General features: G+C 46.2%; 1 long non-coding RNA gene across 3 annotated transcripts; it reads right to left on the bottom strand.

Annotated features, from left to right (window-relative positions):
• Nucleotides 1-1,798: 1,798 nt before the first annotated feature.
• On the bottom strand, nt 1,799-18,617 carry LOC147915152 (uncharacterized). Of its 3 annotated transcripts, none has more exons than XR_015554446.1 (4): nt 18,544-18,617; nt 3,519-3,653; nt 3,220-3,328; nt 1,799-2,128 (listed from the first exon to the last, which is right to left on the bottom strand). It is a non-coding gene; the product is annotated as an uncharacterized LOC147915152 (long non-coding RNA). The 3 variants fall into 3 exon arrangements; XR_015554447.1 differs by lacking the exon at nt 1,799-2,128 and adding an exon at nt 2,252-2,309; XR_015554445.1 differs by lacking the exon at nt 1,799-2,128 and having other exon boundaries at nt 2,260-3,328.
• Between the last annotated feature and the right edge of the window lie 661 nt (nt 18,618-19,278).

The following is a 19,278-nucleotide window of genomic DNA, read 5'->3' as shown; positions in this document are numbered from 1 at the left end:
GCGTGTTGAACTGTGGTGGCCATTTTGGAGGTCACTTCAATTTCAACAGTGATTGTATTACTCTTGGACATGGGCAAAATATGTATTTCCAAGGTTCCTGCTTTGCTTTAAAAGCTTAGGCTCATAGTGAATGGGAGTAATTGAACTAGAACATTCTGAGAAAGTTAATTTGATTAAAAACAGAGAGCAGGGGACGGTCCTGTGGCGAGTGGTTAAGTTCGACGTGCTCTGCTTCGTCGGCCCAGGCTTCAAGGGTTCGATGCCGTGCACAGACCCACACCGCCTGTCAGCCTGACTGTGGTGTCGACCCACATGCAAAAGAGAGGAAGATTGGCACAGTTCTTCGCCCAGGGCTAATCTTCCTTTTTGCTTCCTTAAGCAAAAAAAAAGAGGCAGATCGGCAGTGGATGTCAGCTCAGTGTGAATCTTCCTCAGAACAAAAAGAAGACAGCACAAGTTCCTCATCAACTCACAATGATTGTTACTTTTAGTTTCTTGTCTATAGAAATGTTATGTTTCTTCCTGATGTTCAAATTAAGAGGTTGAAATCAATGTAGAAGAATATTGTCTTATAATTTGCTTGATAAAATTATATTTTAAAAACTAAAGTTTAAAACTTTAGAATTTTCATTTGTCAGAATTTTGTATAACTCTATATTTCTATGCACATTTAAAATACCTACATACGGAGAGATATTAAAAACTTTTAAAGGTATATGTATAACAGAGAGAAAGAATTGGTAGCCTGCAAGAGAAATGACCTTTGAATAACAGTCTGTTGTCAACACGATACAGTAAAAAGTCCTTATTTGCTTTCTGCCTATTCCACCCAGTGGTAGACAGTCATTATCTCAGCGAAAACCTAAGTGAGTCATCTGAATGGGGTCTATTCACGGACATGCTTTTTTGCTGTTTTGAGACATGTTATGACCATAGACAATTCTAAACAAATTAGGAGAATGATAGGAGAGTCCTCACTTCTAACAAAAACTGAAAATGCTGAATGTTTGTTATGGTACCTTCTGCTATGCCATGTAAAGGGCTGTTAGTCTGATGAATAATACGGCCCGCACTATGACCCTTACTTATCCTCAGGCACCTGGACTCATATAGAGCAACAGCTCTCTGATGTTGCTGTTTTCTGACGCTGAGCTCCAAATTCAGAAGAACAAAATTGACCTTGTGTCTTTTTGGCTGCTAGGTACACCACAGGCTGGCTCCACCATCTCAGAACCCATGACACGGCACTCTCAAGCATCAAAGAATGTGAAAAACATAGAGATAGAACGAGCGTGCTCCATATTTTCTTCGTGTGCTCAATGACATTCTAAGCACTGCCTTACTTATTGGGCCCACATTGTGGGGTAAACTGATAAATTAGAAAGATGATTTCATGTCGGTTTCCTATTGGTAAAGTGTTATCAATGTGAATAAGTTTTCACTAATTTGGATCCTCTTGCAGAGTCAGGAAGAGCACATTTGAAGTCAAGTGCACGGCCCAACACAGAGACTGTCAACAAACTGGCCTCTAGGAATATATATATATATGTTTTTGGAGAGGAAGATCAGCCCTGTGCTAACATCTGCCAATCCTCCTTTTTTAAATTTTATTTATTTTTTTGCTGAGGAAGACTGGCCCTGGACCCACATCCGTGCCTGACTCTCCACTTTATATGGGACGCCGCCACAGCACGGCTTGCCAAGCGGTGCGCCGGGTGCGCGTCGGGATCCGAACCGCGAACCCTGGGCCGCCGCAGCAGAGCGCACGCACTGACCGCTTGTGCCACCGGGCCGGCCCCATAAGAATATTTTATTCCTTGGTTTACAACACTTATGTCAATTGGCAGCCATTGTGGCACACGCTTTACATAACAGATTCCTCAGTGTTTTCACTGCCCATTAATCCATTTTCTCCTCAGATTAATTACCAGTTAAGTCTTCATGGAACAATTACAGGGACCCATGCACTTATGTACCTCACCCCCATAGAGACTGCACTCTCCTCCATCTGATAATGTTGGCCTCTGTAAGAAGTTGCCCTGCCTTGTCATCAACACGTGCTTTCTCTGCTCCCTTCATTTTTGCCTGAAGGTCCCTGCCAGAAGCTACTGGCCAGAGATTAGGTCTTCTGGAAGAAAATCAGAGAAGTGCAGCCTGAGAGAGGGATACAGGGAACAGCTCCATGCTTACAGCCTTCCTAGAAGAAGCTGATGTGCCCACCAGAGCACACACCGGGGGGATCTGACACTGGGGACTCCAGGACTCCAGGGTCCAGCAACAGATGACTTGAGGAACACAGATTGTTGAGCCTGGGTTGACACAATGAGAATTCACAACATATGACTGAGTAACGCCCATGAGGGAAATCTGACGGTGCCTATTTGTTTCAGAATTTGTGGCTTCTTGTTTCGGAATTCTGTGGACCAGTTTTACTGTTTTCTTCTCTGATGAGCATACAATAAGGTCCCTTTTTATACTTTGTGTTCCGTCTCCAAACCCTGAATTTCACAGGCTATGACCATGACTATGACAATGGTCAAACTTAGCTGACTATTGCTGTTTAATTTAAATCTTTCCTTCATTGACATATTCATCCAAAATATATGGAAAGAACGATCCTTTTTGAAAGAGCAAAAATACTTCTTCACCTGGGCCCACCTATCGGAATCCGGGCACGGATGATAAGGCTTCCTCCACACTATCACGGTGAGGCTGAATATGGAAAGCTGTGAGTTACAGCTGAGAATTACAAGCTAATTAATTCTCAGGAAAACTTTACAATCATGCCCTAATAAGTGGAATCCAGGGGAGTGCTTTTACACAAATTGAAGCTTGGGACTATTCCAGCTGCCCTGTGAACCTTCTGAGAAACATTTAAACTGTGATGTGTAGAGAACTCCACTTGTTAGTGTCATGATAACTCTACAGGAACTTGAACATACATTTACACACAGACGCTCAGGAGGCTGCTTAGATACACACAGTGCCTTTACTGAGTCCCTGTATTGATCACGGCAATGTCATTATTGTCAAAGTTTCCATAAGAACTAGTTCTCTTACCTAATTGAATACATCAAATCTGTTATCATGCCCATGACTGAAATGTCACTTCTAAAAACAAATTTCATTTAATTAGCGATGACCAGCCCACAATGAGGGAACGAGAACTATACTTTATAAGTAGAAACATGCTACAAATCCCTCCCAGAAAAATGGTACCTGTCCACTGGCTTTATAGACGGCACGTCAGGAACATTGGACAGTGTGGGGCTCTCAGAGAACACCTGGAGGTTTCTCACTACATGCCTGTAGCGACTGGCAGCAAAACCTGGAGGAGAAAGCACACTTGATCTCGACCTTGGAATACACAAGAAGATAGGTTCAGCAAAAAAATATATCTGGAATTGGGGAAGCATCTAAGTGACTCTCCAGGCAGAGTTTAATTCTCTAGTCTTAGGGTCTTACAGCTCTTGATCTCTGGCCAGAAATCAAGGAGGTCTTTGGGTGTCTTTACTTACACCTCTTCCTATTTTACATAAACAAAACAGCCCAAACAGAACACGACATGCACAAGTTGAAAGCCCAGGTCCTCCCAGCACATGAGCTGCCACCGCTGCCCTGGTCGCTGTGAGGTTTCCTTTCGATATCATTGCCTAAGGGAGGAAACAGGCATAAACAAACAATATCAATGTGTGTAAAAATATAGCTGCTAATTGTGATTATGTATGTCTTCTAAAGATTAATTTACATTCATGATAATTTCCTAATTATTCCTAATTTCCACTTCCTATAAGAAATGTAAAGAGGTAACATGTTCAATTAATGATATTGACAAAACAATACAAAACAAAATACCACAGCTGAGATGGAACTTGAAATACTAGCTCAGTGAAAAAGAGGTATTGGAAAAAGTTGTGTGAAAACCCGGTCCGGGACATTTTGCCTGTGATAAATCGCTAGCTGCTCCTGGGGAACAACTAGTGTGCTTGATCAAATCTGGTAGATTTTAATCAGATTAAGATTTCTTCTACGCAGTTACCAAGAGGACCCAGCCAACCGTCAATCAGAGGTCACATTGTCTTGAACAAGACATTTATTTGACCCCTTTCCTTCTTTTTCTTTCATTCTTTTCTTTCTTTCATTTCCTTCCTCCCTCTCTCTCTCTTTCTCTCTCTCATTCTCTCTTCCTTTCTTCCTATTAATGTCTTTGAGAGAACTCTTCGAATTGGACTGCTTAGACTCCTCTGTCCTTGCAGCAAGTTTCAAACGAAACTTGCACGCATGCTGGTAGCCCATTTGTAGAAAAAGTTGTACTGTTGTACTGTCTACAATAATTAGACACCACAACCTCCTGGTTTTCCTCCTCCTTTATTTGCTGCTCTACCTGAGTCTCCTTTGCTGATGCTCCCTCCTCTCTGACCTCTAAATATTAGAGCATCCCGTGCTCTTCTCCATCTCTACTTCACTTCCTAGACCATCTCATGTGGTCCATAGCTTAACTACTCTCCATCTGCTTTCAGTTCCCAAATTAGTATCTCCAGCCCTGTCCTCTCCCCTGAACTCCAGACTCATCCTTCCACCTGCTCAGACGACATCTGCACTTGGTGTCTAACAGGCATCTCACATTTCACCTTTCCAGACTGAATCCCTGGATTCCTTCCTCCAGAAACCTACTCCTCCCTCAGTGCTGTACGTCCCAGGAATTAGGACCATCATTCACCCTCCTGTTCAGATCAAACCCTTAGAGTCACCTGACTCCTGTCTCTATCTCATGTCCCACCTCCAGTCCATCAGCTCGACATTCAAAACAAAATCTCACGAGTCCAAGCCATCACCTTCTCTTGCTTGCATATTGCAATACCTTCCTAAGTGACCCGTGCCTCTTCCTCCCTTGACCCTTAATAGATTCTGCTGCAAATAGTAGCCAGTGCTCCTTATAAAGCTTAGATCATGGCCTCTGCTCAGAAGCCTCCAATTGCTTCCCGGCTCACTCACGGTAAAGTCCGCACTCCTTACTGTGGCCTTCAGGCCCTCCCTCATCTGGCCCCACTCACTTCCTGACCTCATTCCTAACACTCAGCCCCTTGCTCACTCCATGCCAACAGGCACACAGCATTCTCCGCTACAAATATTCACAGAGCTGGCTCCCTCACTGCACGGAGTTCTTTGTTCAAGGGGTGCCGCCTGCCATTATCCACATGCCTGCATCTCCTATGATACCCTTAGAATAGATTCCTAACTGTTGGATTTGGGTCAATGAATGTGAACATTTGAAACTTCTTTTGCATAGTTTGCAAGATGCTTTCCTGAAAGTTTGCACACGTTTATACTACCATTGTGAGCATACCCATGCCATAAGACTAAGATTATAATTAAATATTAACATAAAATAATTTCACCAGTTTCATAGATGACAAATGATATGCTGATCTTTTCATTTATATCTCCTTAAATTACTTATGAAATTAAATATTTTTATACACCTGTAGGTCATTTTATTATAGTTGTTTTGTTAATTGCCCTTTACATCTTTTATCACTCACAGTTCAAGTTTATATCTTGTATTTTTCTTTTCTTTATGTGGTAAATAAACATAACATAAAATTTACCATTTTAACCATTTTTAAATGAGCAGTTCTGTGCCATTACGCTCATTCACATTGCTATGTGACAATCACTACTATTCATTCCAGAACTTTTTCATCATTCCAAACAGAAACTCTGTACCCATTAAATAATGACTCTCATTCTCCACTACCTCCAGCCCCTGATAAGCACTGTTCTGCTTTCTGACTCTATGAATTTGACTACTCTAGGTACCTCATACAAGTGCAATCATAGGATATCTGTCTTTTTGCGTATGGTTTATTCCACTTAGCATAATGTCCTCAAGATTCGTCTCTGACATTTAGCAGTCCTGAAAGTTGGTATGTTGTAGCATGTATCAGAACTTCCTTCCTTTTCAAGGCCCAATAATATTTCGTTGTATGCATATGCCATATTTGCTTTATCCATTCATCTGTTGTTGGACATTTAGGTCCTTTCCACCTTCTGGCGATCGTGAGTAAAGCTGCTATGAACAAGAGGGTAGAAATATCTCTTCAAGTCCCTGCTTTCAATTCTTTGGGGTACATAGCCAGAAGCGCAAGATCTGGATCGTATGGTAATTCTATGTTTAATTTTTTGAGGAACGGCCATATGATTTTCCACAGCAGCTGCACCGGTTTACATTCTTGTCAGCAATGCGCAAGGGTTCCAATTTCTTCACATCCTTGCTAACACTTTCTGTTTTCTTCTGTTGCTGTTTTATAGCATCTATCCTAATGAGTATGAAGTGGTATGTCATTGTGCTTTTGATGGAAGTGTTGGGTTTTTATTTCTGATTTACAGGAGCTCCTTTCTTTAAAACTTTTGGCACTGTTTATTGCAAATATATTCCTGGTTTGTTCTTTGCCTTTTAATTTTGTGTGCAATTTTGAATATCAGATTTTGTTGTTTTTCTGTAATCAAATCTATTGATATTTCCTTAGCATCATCTTACCTTTCTTCTAAGTCTTTCCCTCTCCTTCTCTCTGATAAATATTTACTTATACTTCTTATTTTCTTTGTCATTTAAATCTTTAATCTATCTGACATTAGGTAGTGGTAAGACATAAGGTAAAGGTCTAATCGTGTATGTCACTCATGTCATCACAGTAAATTGTTCCAGCATCATTTATCAAGTAAGCTTTCCTTTTCCTCTTACAACAGTTACTAAGTTCTTCATATATGCTAAGATCTGTGGGTGGCCCTGTGAGGTGCCTCCCAGACCCCAGTCCTGGAAGGCAGAATCTATCCCCCAGCTGCTGGAAGACAGCCTCTGCTTTGAGGGTAGCCTCCTCGAAAGAAAATTCCCTCACCCAAGGTCCCGCCTCCTTCAGGGGAAGTTTGTTTGCATCCAGGGACTGGTCAACAGGAGAGTTTCAAGGCCCAGCCACTTTGCCCCAGTGCAGGACAATCCTGAAGGGCCATCCCAGCCCCCAGGTGACCTCTGGGTTACCTCAGGCTTTTGTGGGGCCCTTACCACAGATGGACTTCTCCCTCTGCTCAGGCCCGCTTCCTTCCCTTCCCTTCCCTTCCCTTCCACAGGTGTTGATCCCAAAATCATTGCCTAATAAACATTCTGCAGGCTACTCTTTAGAATCTGTTTGGGGACTTCTCTTTCATTAATTTACTGAAATTAGCACCATGTATTTCGGTGTTTGTAGTTGTAGAATTCAGGGGGCTTTTTGCGTTCTTAGTTGTCAACCTCTGAATCCCTAAAGTTAGCATGTTACGTAGTAAACAAAAACACCAGAACGCAAAAATATTCACTCATGAACAAGAAATGAGGCCCCACCCAAACATCACCTTTCACTCAAAAGTAGCATCTTCATTTCCCATCTCAACTGCAATGTAAAACAATGCCAAGTGCAGGTGTAACGAAAACTTACTGCAAAGTGAAATTTAAAATCTTGCAAAAGAAGCAGAATTTAATGATGTTTATAGAAGTGATATTAGAATACCATTGAAGTCACCCAAACGGCCATGAACCGATAAGGAGCTAGTCTAAAACAGCTAAACGTTGAAGAAGGGACAACATGGTAGGCTCTTCAGAAAAGAATGGCCTATGGCTTCCCTGGTAAATTCTCAACACATTAAAGAATGAACACTCATCCTTCTCAAATTCTTCCGAAAAACAGAAGAAGGAAGACTTTATCCAATTCATTCTAGCAAGTCAGTATCCCCATAACACCAAAGCCAGATGAAGACATCACACACATACAAACTGCAGACCAGTATCCTTCATGGATATAGATGCAAAAACCCTCAACAAAATACTGGAGAACTGAAACCGGGGCATATTAAAGGATTACACACCAGGATCAAGTAAGATTTAGCCCAGGAACGCAAGAGTGGTTCAACACACAAAAGTCAATCAACGTACTACACCATATTAACAGAGTGCAGGGAAAACACAGCATGATCATCTCAATGGCGAATAAGCATTTGGCAAAATCCAACACCCCTCTGTGATGAAGACGCTCACACACCAGGGATAGAAGGGAACTTCTTCAACCCCATAATGGGCATTGATGAAAACCCCACAGCTAACATTGTATTTGATGGGGAAGGACTGAAAGCTTTCCCCGTAAGATCAGGAACAAGGCAAGTGTGCTTGCTTTTGCCATTTCCATTTAACACTGTGCTGCAAGTTCTAGCCAGAGCAGTTAGGCAAGAAAAACAAACAAAAGCATCCACACTGGAAAGGAAGAAGTAAAACTATATCCATTTGCAGATGACATGATCTTGTATATAGAAAACCCTAATCAATACACACACACCCACACCCACCCACCCACCCACACACACACACACACAGAGCTAACAAATGAGCTCAGCGAAGCAGCAGCATTATTCATAGTAGCCAAAAACAGGGAAACAACTCACATGTCCATTAGATGATGAGTAGATAAAACAAAATATGACATATCCGTATGACAGACTATTATTCAGCCATGAGAAGGAATGAAGTACTGATACATACTATGACATGAATAAACCTTGAAAACATGCTCAATGAAAGAAGTCAGATGCAAAAGGCCACATATTGTATGATTCTCTTTAGATGTACCATCCACAAGAGACAAAACCGTACAGACAGCAAGTAGATTAATGGTTGCCAGGGGATGGGAGGAAGGAGGAATTGGGAAGTATGAGGCTTCTTTTTGGGATGATGGAAAGATTCTGCAATTAGATTAATGGAGATAGTTGTCCAACATTACAAATACGTTCAAAACCTCTGATTTATGCACTTTAAAGAAGAAAATGCTGAATTTTATGTTATGTGAATTTTATCTCAATAAGAATTTGTTGAAAAGAGAGAGCACGGCTTTTAAACATCAAATGATTGAGGAGTCCTGGGGAAAAAACGGTGAATCTCAGGTTTCTTTTGCGTATTTTTATCGGTCAAAAATGACCCTTACACTGAGAAAGCCAAACTGAAGGGATAGGTGTCGTATCACGTTATCATACAATGTTGTGAGGGAAATTAAGGCAAAAACATGAAACGAAGGAAATTGTGTTCTTCTTGGCTCTGAAAACCAGTGTTTTAGAGGTAGCAGTCCAAAACTGTCAAGAGAAGAATTGATTGGCTGGTCCAGCTCGTCCTCTCTTGCCACAGCTGAGTTATGAATGGGCTGGCCTTGAGTCAGGGCATCGCCCTGGACTAGTCATGGGTCACCCTGCACAGAAGATAGCCGCTGAGGGACTTTGGGTGGGGTAGAAGTACCCCGTCACAGCTAAAGTCCTCCCTCTCACCAACACCCTGCCATTCCTCCCGCCATCCTCAGCCATCTTGAGAATTCGCCAGTCTCCCCTGGACCTCAGAGCCCCTACAACCCAGCTGTGGGAGCACTGAGTGTCAGCCCAGCCGCCTCCCTTCCCGACTCCCTCCTGCTCTTCAACTCCCCTCTCTTGCCTCCCCCACCCCCAACTCTGTCCTGAAGAAGTTTTGGAGAACATCCTCAGCACCCTGTTATCGGCTCTGGAGCAGGCTAAGGTTCAGGGCTTTGGCCCATTAAGCTCAAGGCCTCTCGCTGGCTAGAGATGAACCACCCAGGGAGCGCTCTGTGCACATAGTTTGAGGCAGCTGAGTCAGCCTGTGTCTTTGTCAGGGCTGCCAAGGTGATGGACCCTCTGGGGCTCAGTGCCCTTCATTCTTTGTTGTGCCTTTATCCCCACCGCAGGAGGTAATGGGGCCCCTGAGACTCCTGGTTCCCTGCATTGTCCTGTCCCCAGCATGTACTTTAGGGGGAGGCTGAGAGAGGGAGAGGATTCTGTTGACCCTGGGGAGATACTTGGATGTGTTCGCGGACAGGACGAGGGAGTCCTCTTGCTACCACAGCAGTAACTGCTTCCTCTGATCGCATCTACTCCCCAGCCAGGGCAAGAGCCGCCTCTGCTTTCCCAGAATTCACTCTCTTGACCCCCTATGAGTCCTTTCCTTACCATCACAAATCTTCACCCGAACCTCAACAGAGCCCCTATAGCAGGTCCCTTCAGCTCTCTCCATACCTCCACAGCTTTCTATCCAATCTGATGTCATAACCTCTCTGAAACTCAGTTTCCTTAACTGGAAATTGGGAATAAAGATAGTATTTACCTGATAAGAGTGTTTATAAGATTGAAATGAGATCAGGAACATATTGTATTTCACACAGCACCTGGTGGTCCATAAAAGCTTAATACACATTAGCGGCTGCTGTTGCCATGATTTTATTACTTTATAAGTCATGCAACCAATTCTAAGGAGCACTGAGTATCTGTGAGGCCCTGTGCCAGGAACCTAGGGTCACACTCTTTTGCATCAGATAGGTTTAAATCTATTTTGAGAGAGAAGAGAAATCACCAGTCAGTAAAATAGTTCATAAGCATATAATCGGCTTATAAAAATTGTCAGTTTTTCAAAATGTGTCAAAATGCTCAGAAATCTCACTCAGGACCTCTGCCTCTGAAATACAGCCTCCCTCGCATTTGCTGCAACCTTCGCTGCTGTGTGGCTGGATAAGCCCGTCATCTACATGTGGTGGGCCGGGCTTTGGGAAACCCACAAAGGCCTCATCTGGCTTTTCCAGCTGGTCCTCCCTTCCACACGCCGGGCCAACAGCACCAGCACAGCCTAGGCCTCAGCCCTGACTCTCCCATCACCAGGGCACCAGAGCCTGAGCTCCGGACAGGTTCTGGGGGAGGGAGGGTTGCTGTCCAGGAGGTCTTGCAGGGAGGATTGAGAACTCTGTCCCTACCATTGCCCTAGAAGGCTCCTTAGTGGGGGAAGTAGGATCGGGGTGGGCCAGGGGCAAGGGGTGGCCAAAGGCATTTGTGGGAGGGAGGCAGGAGGGACCACACCTAGGGACAGGGAGGAGTCAGGAGCCAGGGAACTCAGCCAGCAGACAGGATCCAATTCCTCCGGGGTGAACTCTGAGAGAGATTCTGGGAACTTGTGGGCACAAAAGGCTCCAAGAGGGAAAGAGCCAGAGGGGAAGACTGGCCACTCCACCTACCTGTGGCCTGAGTCCTCTGGGAAAGGCCAGCAGGCAACAGGGCCAGTGGGAGCCGCCTCCCTCAGGGCCCCCTCCTGCCCACCCCTCCTTGCCCTTCAGTGCCTGCCTGCAGAGCTGGAGAGGGAGAGAAGATCACGCAGTCAGGCAGGACTCAGATAAAACTGGACCCCAGTTCTTTATATATTTTGGAGATTAAGCCCTTATCAGATGTATAGTTTGCAAATATCTTCTCCCAATTGTTAGGTTGTCTTTTCGTTTTGTTGATGGTATCCTTTGCTGTGCAGAAGCTTTTTAGTTTGATGTAGTCCCACTTGTTTATTTTTTCTATTGTTTCTCTTGCCCGGTCAGATGTGGTGTCAATAAACAAACACATAGGGACAGAGATTGGATTGGTGGTTACCAGAGGGGAAGGGGGGAGGGAGGAGGGTGAAAGGGATAATTCGGTACATGTGTGTGGTGATGGGTTGTAATTAGTATTTTGGTGGTGAACATGATGTAATCCATGCAGAAATAGAAGTACAATGATGTACACCTGAAACTTTTACAATGTTACAAACCAATGCTACTGCAATAAACAAAAAATTAAAAAAAAAAAAAAAAACTGGACCGCAGGCGAGTGAGAGCACCAGGCCCTGAGCCAGTAGCCAGTTGATAAGGAGCGGTGGCCCCTATGGCTCTGGCCTGTCCCTCCCTCCCTCCAAGGGCCCTTTGGCTCCCAGCACACAGAGTGAGACAGGACTGATAATGGTCTGGCTGTCCATGAGGTCCTCAGGGACACTGTGGGTTTGGCCCAGTGCATGAGCCCTCGGAGCCTTGGCTTTGCACGCCAACTGGAGAAAGATAGATCCCAGAGGTGGGGACTCTGGGGGACTTGCACAGGACCTGAACAGTTGGGGACCCATCCCTGGTGCTAAGGCTCCTGAGGGTGCTAAGCTCTTTCTCTGAGACCCTGCTCTTTCTCCACAGCCAGCCTCTGGGCTGCTGCCTCAATGGAAGTGGAGAGAATGCACTGTGGGCTTTTTGGACACCACAGCCAGACCTGCCTGTGGCCTGCGTGGCAGCCTGCCTGACACCCTAGCCTGGGCCAATTCTCCCTTCCCTACAGGTCTTGAGGGGAAATGGCCAGGCTTCCTGAACCCAGGAGTGTTTGAGGGGGTGTCAAGTAACTGGTGTCCCTTCTGGTACCCTCCCCCTTCCCCAAGTCCCCATATTCTGAAGGCAGGCTGATGTCTCTCCAGGTACACGGCAGATCTTCTGGACATACTGAAAACCAGCTACAGCATCCCCTCTGCCTGCTTCTCTCTCCCGCCCACCGCAGCCCAGCTTCTGAGAGGTGAGTCAGGGACCCTCCCCAGAGGGAAGTGAAGGGAGGAAATGAGCATCCCAGCGGGAGTCAGGACAGCTGAGAGGAGCTGAGGAGAGGTGGTCCTGAGCTGGCCAGCCTGGAGAGCCTGGGAGGATGGCTGGCCCAGTGTCCGTCGTGGTTAAGGCCTTGGAGAAGAGCAACTCCTCACGGAGCCAGTAGGTCAAAGAAGGGATGTGACAACATAGCCCGGGAGACAAACTTGCATGTGGGGCCTCCCACAGATCCCAGGCTCAAAACTCTCAAACAGGGGACACTGGCCTGGAGCAGTTTTCAGACCCCAGGGCCATCCAGGGACTCAGGACGGTGCCCGAATGATCCAAGCCCCACAGAATCCCCTTGACGCCTGCACAACAGCCTCCTTGGGAAAGGGCCTGTGTCATTCCAGAGGGGTAGCCACTAGCAATAAAATTCTTAAAATGTAGATGAACCTGTGAAAGTATTCTGACCCTGCTGGCCCACTAGATCCTATCACTGAATGCTTTTGAAAATGAGAGGCAGAGGATGGGACTCAGTTTATTCCCTGGACACCTAAGTCATCGACAGTCAAATGAATCTAGCACCTTTATAGCAAATGTGGTTCATATCCACGTTGTATTTTGTTTTCCCACTGCATGATTAACTTCCTCGAAGATGTGGATAAATAGGTGTCTCTATGGTATCCTAAATGCTTTCCCAACCTCCTTCTGATCTCGTCACCTCAAGGAGCAGACGCTCTCTGAACAACAGGATGTGCTCAGCGTGCATCAGGAGGCAGACGTGGACACGGCCTTGGGCAGTATTCAGCCCCGTTTCAGATGCTCTGAACCAGAGCAGATGCCAACTGCCAGAGAGTGTCCAGAGACACCTTGTAGCTGCTCTGTGGTTCGTGCCAGGAGGCAGCTGCCACCTCCAGCTCCAGGAACCCGTTGTTCAGATGGTGCAGCTGGGGGTACAAGTCTTCCCTTGCATCAGTGGTTGTCAACCAGAGGCCATGTTGTCCCCCAGGGGACTTCTGACAAGGTCTGGAGACAGGTTCAGGTGCCATAACTAGAAGGTGCTCCTGGCATGTAGTGGGCAGAGGCCAGGGATGAAGCCTGGAAACAAAGAAAAGCCCCCACAACAAAGAATTATCTGGGCCAGGTGTCAACAGTGCTCAGATTGAGAAACCCTGCCTTACCACGTTGCTTTGCCACAAAGTCTGCAAATAGAAGCACCAAGGATGTTCACAGTAGGGAGACCATTCTGGCTCTGGGCGTCGGGTGAGCTGCCTTGTTCCAGGTGGAACTGTTGGAGTTGGGTAGCAAGTGGAGAGTGGAGAGCAGGCAGTGGGCACGGCTGGGGTGGCCATGGAGACTGAATGAGCAGGCAGGTTCCCCAGACACTGAGGAGATGGATCCGGCAGGAGTCAAGGTCACCGATGGAAAGCAGGTGACAGTTGAGAGGGCTTGGCAGGAAAGCTGGGGCCTGCTGAGCGTCAGGCAGAGGAGCTGTACTTGATCCAGCAGACAGAGGGCTCTGAGATTGGGAGGGCCTGGATGGTGCTTTACGACCACTGATCAGTAATCAGGGTGCCTTCAGGGAAGAAAAGTCTTGAGAAGCAGGGTCATAAACGGGAGGTTATTGCCCCAGCCCAGCAAGACAGACAAGAGGCTGAACCAGGGCAAAGTCAGGGAAAGGAAGGGAAGGCTAGGGAACAGGCAAATCAAAGAAAGAGCCGGCAATCTGCTAAATATCTATACAAAGAAGGAAAGTAAAAGAGACTCTAATGATGACTCGGGATCTGGGCAAAGTGATAACAGTGCCGGAAACAGGGCGTCAGGAAGAGGCGCCCATTGGAGGATGTGGCGAAACCCCTTCCTCCTTCATTTATAAATTCTTGTGTTCCTTGAATTAAATGCCACTTAAGAAAGAGCTATTCTCGAAGAGCTATTGAACCTTTCACTAATTCATTTGTGAAATGCCTGTGATATGATTGCAATTATAATCCCTACAGGATTTTTTTTTTAATGGACTGATCCAAACATTTATATGGAGGAGTGCAAGGCCAAGAAAAGGCAAGAGAGTTCTCAAAAAGTGAAAGCAGGGTACCTGCCCTACCAGAGATTACTTTAGCTTTAGATGCTAAAACGATAGTAATTAAAGCTATGAGGTACTAACTGTAAGGGGCCTGACAAGTAGACAAATAGAACAGAATAGAGGGCCCGAACAGACCACTGCCCACTCAGGGCTGGCTTTATGAAACGATGCTACACATATCGGGGGCAGGATGGATTCTCCAAGAAGAGATGCTGGACAATTGCCTGTCCCTATGGCAAATAAATAACCATGAAAATAGCTCCAAAGTAGCTTTAATCTGGATTAAGTACCTAAACGTAAAATGTAAATACCTTTACAAAAGAAAATAGAGAGAGAGATTTTTATGATTGGGAGTAGACAATAATTTCTTAAAACAGAAAAAAGCACAAATAATCATGGAGAAGATTGACCACATAAGGTAAACAAACTTCTGCACAACTAAAAACAGTAAAAACAACATTAAAAGCCAAACCATAGACCAGGAGAAGATATTTTCAAGCCTCTAAACAATGAAGGATGAGTAGGCAGCATAAGAAAAATTACCCCATAGAAATTGGATAAAATATACAGAGGAAGATACCCAGATGGCCAATAAATATACAAAAAGATTATCTGTTTTGTTAGGAATTAGGCAACTGTGAATTAAACAATGAAATATCATTTCACTCCTATCTTATAGGCAAAAATAAAGAGCCTGAGATTCCCCAGTGATGGTGAATTGGAGGTGAACTGTGAGCTCTCATAGACTGCTGGTGGGAGTAAAAATTGGTGTAACCACTTTGGAGGGTAATTAGATATCTGCAACACTGAAGATTCTCATCTCCTACACCCAGCAATTCCAGTCCGGCGGGTCCGAACACAGGAACTCCCCTATACACGCCAAGGAGACACATCCATGAATGCTTACCGCAGCATTTGTTTGTCACGATAAAAATAAAAATCGTGAAAACAATGTTGGGTGGGAAAAGCATTGTGCAGGATGGTGCCATTTGCATAGGTTTTTGAAGATGCAAAGCGATATCATATGTTGAGTGTGAACATATGTTGTAAAAATTAAAACATGATTGGGAAAGATATACACCAACTTCAGAATAGCAGTTACCCCTGGGGAGTGAGGTCAGGAAGGGAAGAGGATCCGGGAGGTACATACAGGGGGCTTCAGATACGTCTGTAATGTTTTGTTTTGCTAAAAATAACTTTTGAAGCAAAATGAGCAATTTCGTAAAACTCTTTAAAATGGGTTACAGGTATATTTTATGTTTGCTCTATTATTGTCTTTGTTTTGGGAATATTTTATAATTTTCAAAATAATTATGAAAATAGTTTTTGAAAGGCAGAGATGAAATGTTAGATGAAAAACCAGAATATAATCTTTACAATATGATTGCAGCAAGATACTCTCTATGCACTCTAAGCAACATATTTTTTAAAACTACGTTTTTTTACACCTTTTTTTCTCTTTCTGGTGAGCAAGACTGTCCCTGAGCTAACATCCGTGCTAATCTTCCTCAATTTTATATGTGGGATGCCGCCACAGCACGGCTTGATGAGCGCTGTGTAGGTCTGGCCCAGGATTCAAACCTGTAAGCCCCGGGCCACTGAAGAACAGGGCGTGAACTTAACCACTGGGCCACCGGGTCAGCCCCTAATCAGCATATTTTTTAAAACGACTTTTTATTGAGCAAATACTACACGCCAGGTGCTGTGCTAAGAGGTTTAATGAGAGGATAAATAAGCTGTCCAAGGTCCTAGAGCAGGAAGGAGAATTTCGCTTTGAACTCAGCTATCTCTGACTCCAGAGCTTACGATCTTAACCTCCCTGGAAACAAATACGCAAAAAGGAAAATAATTTTGGTTTGGGAATAGCTAGGATTATGACTCATCCACTTTTTTTCAAAATTTTAATGTTGTGATATTGTTTGCATTATTTAAAGAAGGAATCTTCGCTATTTCAGAGACAGTGGGAAATGTGCTAGTTGCTAAAGGTATAGTTGTTTTCAAAACGGTCGGCTAGACAAGCATTTCCCAAAGTGTGTTCCTGGAATAAGAATCCCGAGGAGCGCATCGTGAAAACAGAGTCGGCAGAAACACAAGTTTTGTACAAGCTGTGGTCTATGACATCCTTTTGGAAATTAATAATGTAAATCAGATTAAAAGGTCCAGTATGCTCTGCAGGAAAGAAACACGTTTAACTTTGTTTAAGGCATTTCTTTTGTCTAAGGCAGATCTGTAGGCGATAGAACACTTTTGTCCCATCATATCTATTAAGATGATGCAGTCAAATACGGTGGGGGACAATCTTCTAAGAAGACAAATGAGTGTGATGGAGCGAGGGGTGGCAGTCTATGGGTGCTCAGGCCCTGCTCTCTCTCAGCTTCTGCGCTGTGGAGGTGCACACAGGAGCCTGTAGATACTGCGGGTGCGAGAAAGAGTCGAGTGCCCAAGCCAGCACTCACAAGACACTGCACAAGCACTTCTGTACTGAACAGTCAGGACATGCCCATCCCCACCTTCATCAACCGAAACAACCCTTTAGGGCTGCATTTGATTGTCTGTATCACTCCACGCTCTCTCCCGTATCCACGTGAACACACACCAAGAGTGAGTGTGTATAATGGTGAAGAATACGGGCTTAGCCTCAGGACCCCTGGGTTTCAATCCAGCTCCTTCTTTTCCAGGCTGTGTGACCCTGGGCAAGGTGCTTAACTCTCTCAGCCTAGTTGCCTGGAAAAGCCTATGCAATGGCAATGACAATAGCAATTGTCACGGGGTCATTTCTTTCATTCAAGAAATAGTCACAGACAGTTACTGCTCCAGGCAGTTGGATGTTGGAATGGAGAACAAGCTCCAAAGAGTCCCTGCCTTCGTGGAGCTTACACAATGGTGGGAGGACGGATGGTGGGGGCAACGTCACACAGGGCCGGGGGGAGGCTAGCTGAGCAGGGGCATTGAAGCAGAGAGCTCAGAGATGAGAAGGAGCCAGCCACACGCAGCTCAGGGAGAAAAGCTGAGCAGGCAGAGGCCACCTGGAAAGTCCTGGAGGTGGGAATAGCGCACATAGTTGCAACATGGAGGAATCTCAAACGCATTATGCTAAGTGCAAGACACCGCACTCAAAAGGCTGTGAGTCCGTTCACATGAGACTCCGGAAAAAGAAAGACTAGAGGGACAGAAGACAAATCAGCGGTTGCCAGGGGCAGCAGGTACCGGGAGAAACTGACTACAAAAGGCCTTAGGAGAATTTTGGGGGGTGATGGAGCTGTTCGAAATCTTAATTATGGTGGTGGTTGCAGGACTGCATGCATCTGTCAAAACTCCTATAACTAGGCACTAAAAAAGCGTGAATTTTACTCCATGTTAAAAAAAAAAAATCTTGTTTTGGCTCCCAGGTTTCCACGGCACCAAGACTAATGCTCCACCGGAACTTCTGGGCTGTTTCCCTATGGCCAATCCCTAGCAGTCCACTTGATTTCCCATCCACTTTCTGCTCCAATTACAACTTTCTCCTCAGCATCTTACCAATATTCGACAGACTTGCCATCTTCCCGGCCTTTTTGCAAGCTGTGCCCCTCACCTGCAATGTCCTCCCCTCGGCCTTCTGCCCCCCTAAACCCTCTACACCGTGGTGCTCTGAAGCCTCCAGTCCCTTGCAGAGTCTGTGCTGCACAGCGGAGGGCCGGCCGCTCTCTCAGTGTTCCAGGGCGTCAGGCGGGAGTTATTCTGACTTCAGGTTCCTTACCAACAGGAGCGCAGGATGTGGCCTTACTCACCTCTACGCCAAGCGCTCTAAATAATGCACGCGCGGCCTAGCACACAGTAGGCCCTCGACGCAGTGCACGCGGGAGGGAGAGGGACCCCGGAGCCCCAGAGGAGGTGAGATCTGAGCTGAATCTGTGTCTGAAGGGCTAACGAGGCACCTTCGAGGGAGGTCAGGCCATGAGGACCGGGGCGGGGTAGAAAGAGTGGCAAGTGTGGCGGTCCAGGAGGCGCAAGGTGACCGCCCAGAGCCCGCTGTCGTGGCGCCCCCGGGGACCCGCGTACCTTGTCCTCGTAGGAGCGCTGGGCGGCGCTCACCGACCTGGCCTTCATCAGCAGAAGCACCAACAGAGGCACAGGGAGCCAGTGGCGGGTACCGCCACCATGATGCTGCCCAGGAGCTAAGGAGCTGCGCCCCCAACGGTCCTCCTCTGCCCCGCCCCTCACCCCGACTCCGCCCCTAACGGACCAGCCCACGACCAGCCAGTCCATCCTCTCCCCACCCTCCAACTCCTGGTAAACCTCACCCCACCCTGCCGACCTTGGTCTCCGTGCCACCCTCAGCGTCCTCCAACCAAGACCCGGCTAGATTGCCCACTCACCGCAGTGCCTCCTAGCCCCACCCATCTCCCCGACCCTACCATCCTCACCTGGTCCAGACTGGTCCTCCTCACCCTTCTCTCTCTCTAACCTGGCCCACCAATCGCTCCGCCCCTGGCACCCCGCCACTCGGCTGTCCCCGCCCTCCCCACTGCTCCCCAAGTGGGCCCAGCAGACTGGCGATGATGGGATGACCCTGTCCATGCAGAAGGGCAGGTGAGTCGTGCGCACCAGGAAGACCACGGAGGTGACCAGCAAGGCGCCCGAGGACAGGCATAGGGACAGGATGGGCAGCATGAAGAAGCCAAAGTTGCACTGACCGATGCTGTTGTTGACACACTTGCAGTGGTGTTCTAAGTCCTGGGCAGAGGGAAGGGGGCAGCGTTCTGGACACCAGAAGAGGACAGGTAAAGCTCCCCG

Source organism: Ceratotherium simum, chromosome 15 (assembly GCF_057802395.1).
Source record: "Ceratotherium simum simum isolate JZ-2026a chromosome 15, ASM5780239v1, whole genome shotgun sequence".
Classification (NCBI taxonomy): domain Eukaryota; kingdom Metazoa; phylum Chordata; class Mammalia; order Perissodactyla; family Rhinocerotidae; genus Ceratotherium; species Ceratotherium simum.
This window is presented reverse-complemented; position numbering and strand designations above follow the sequence as displayed.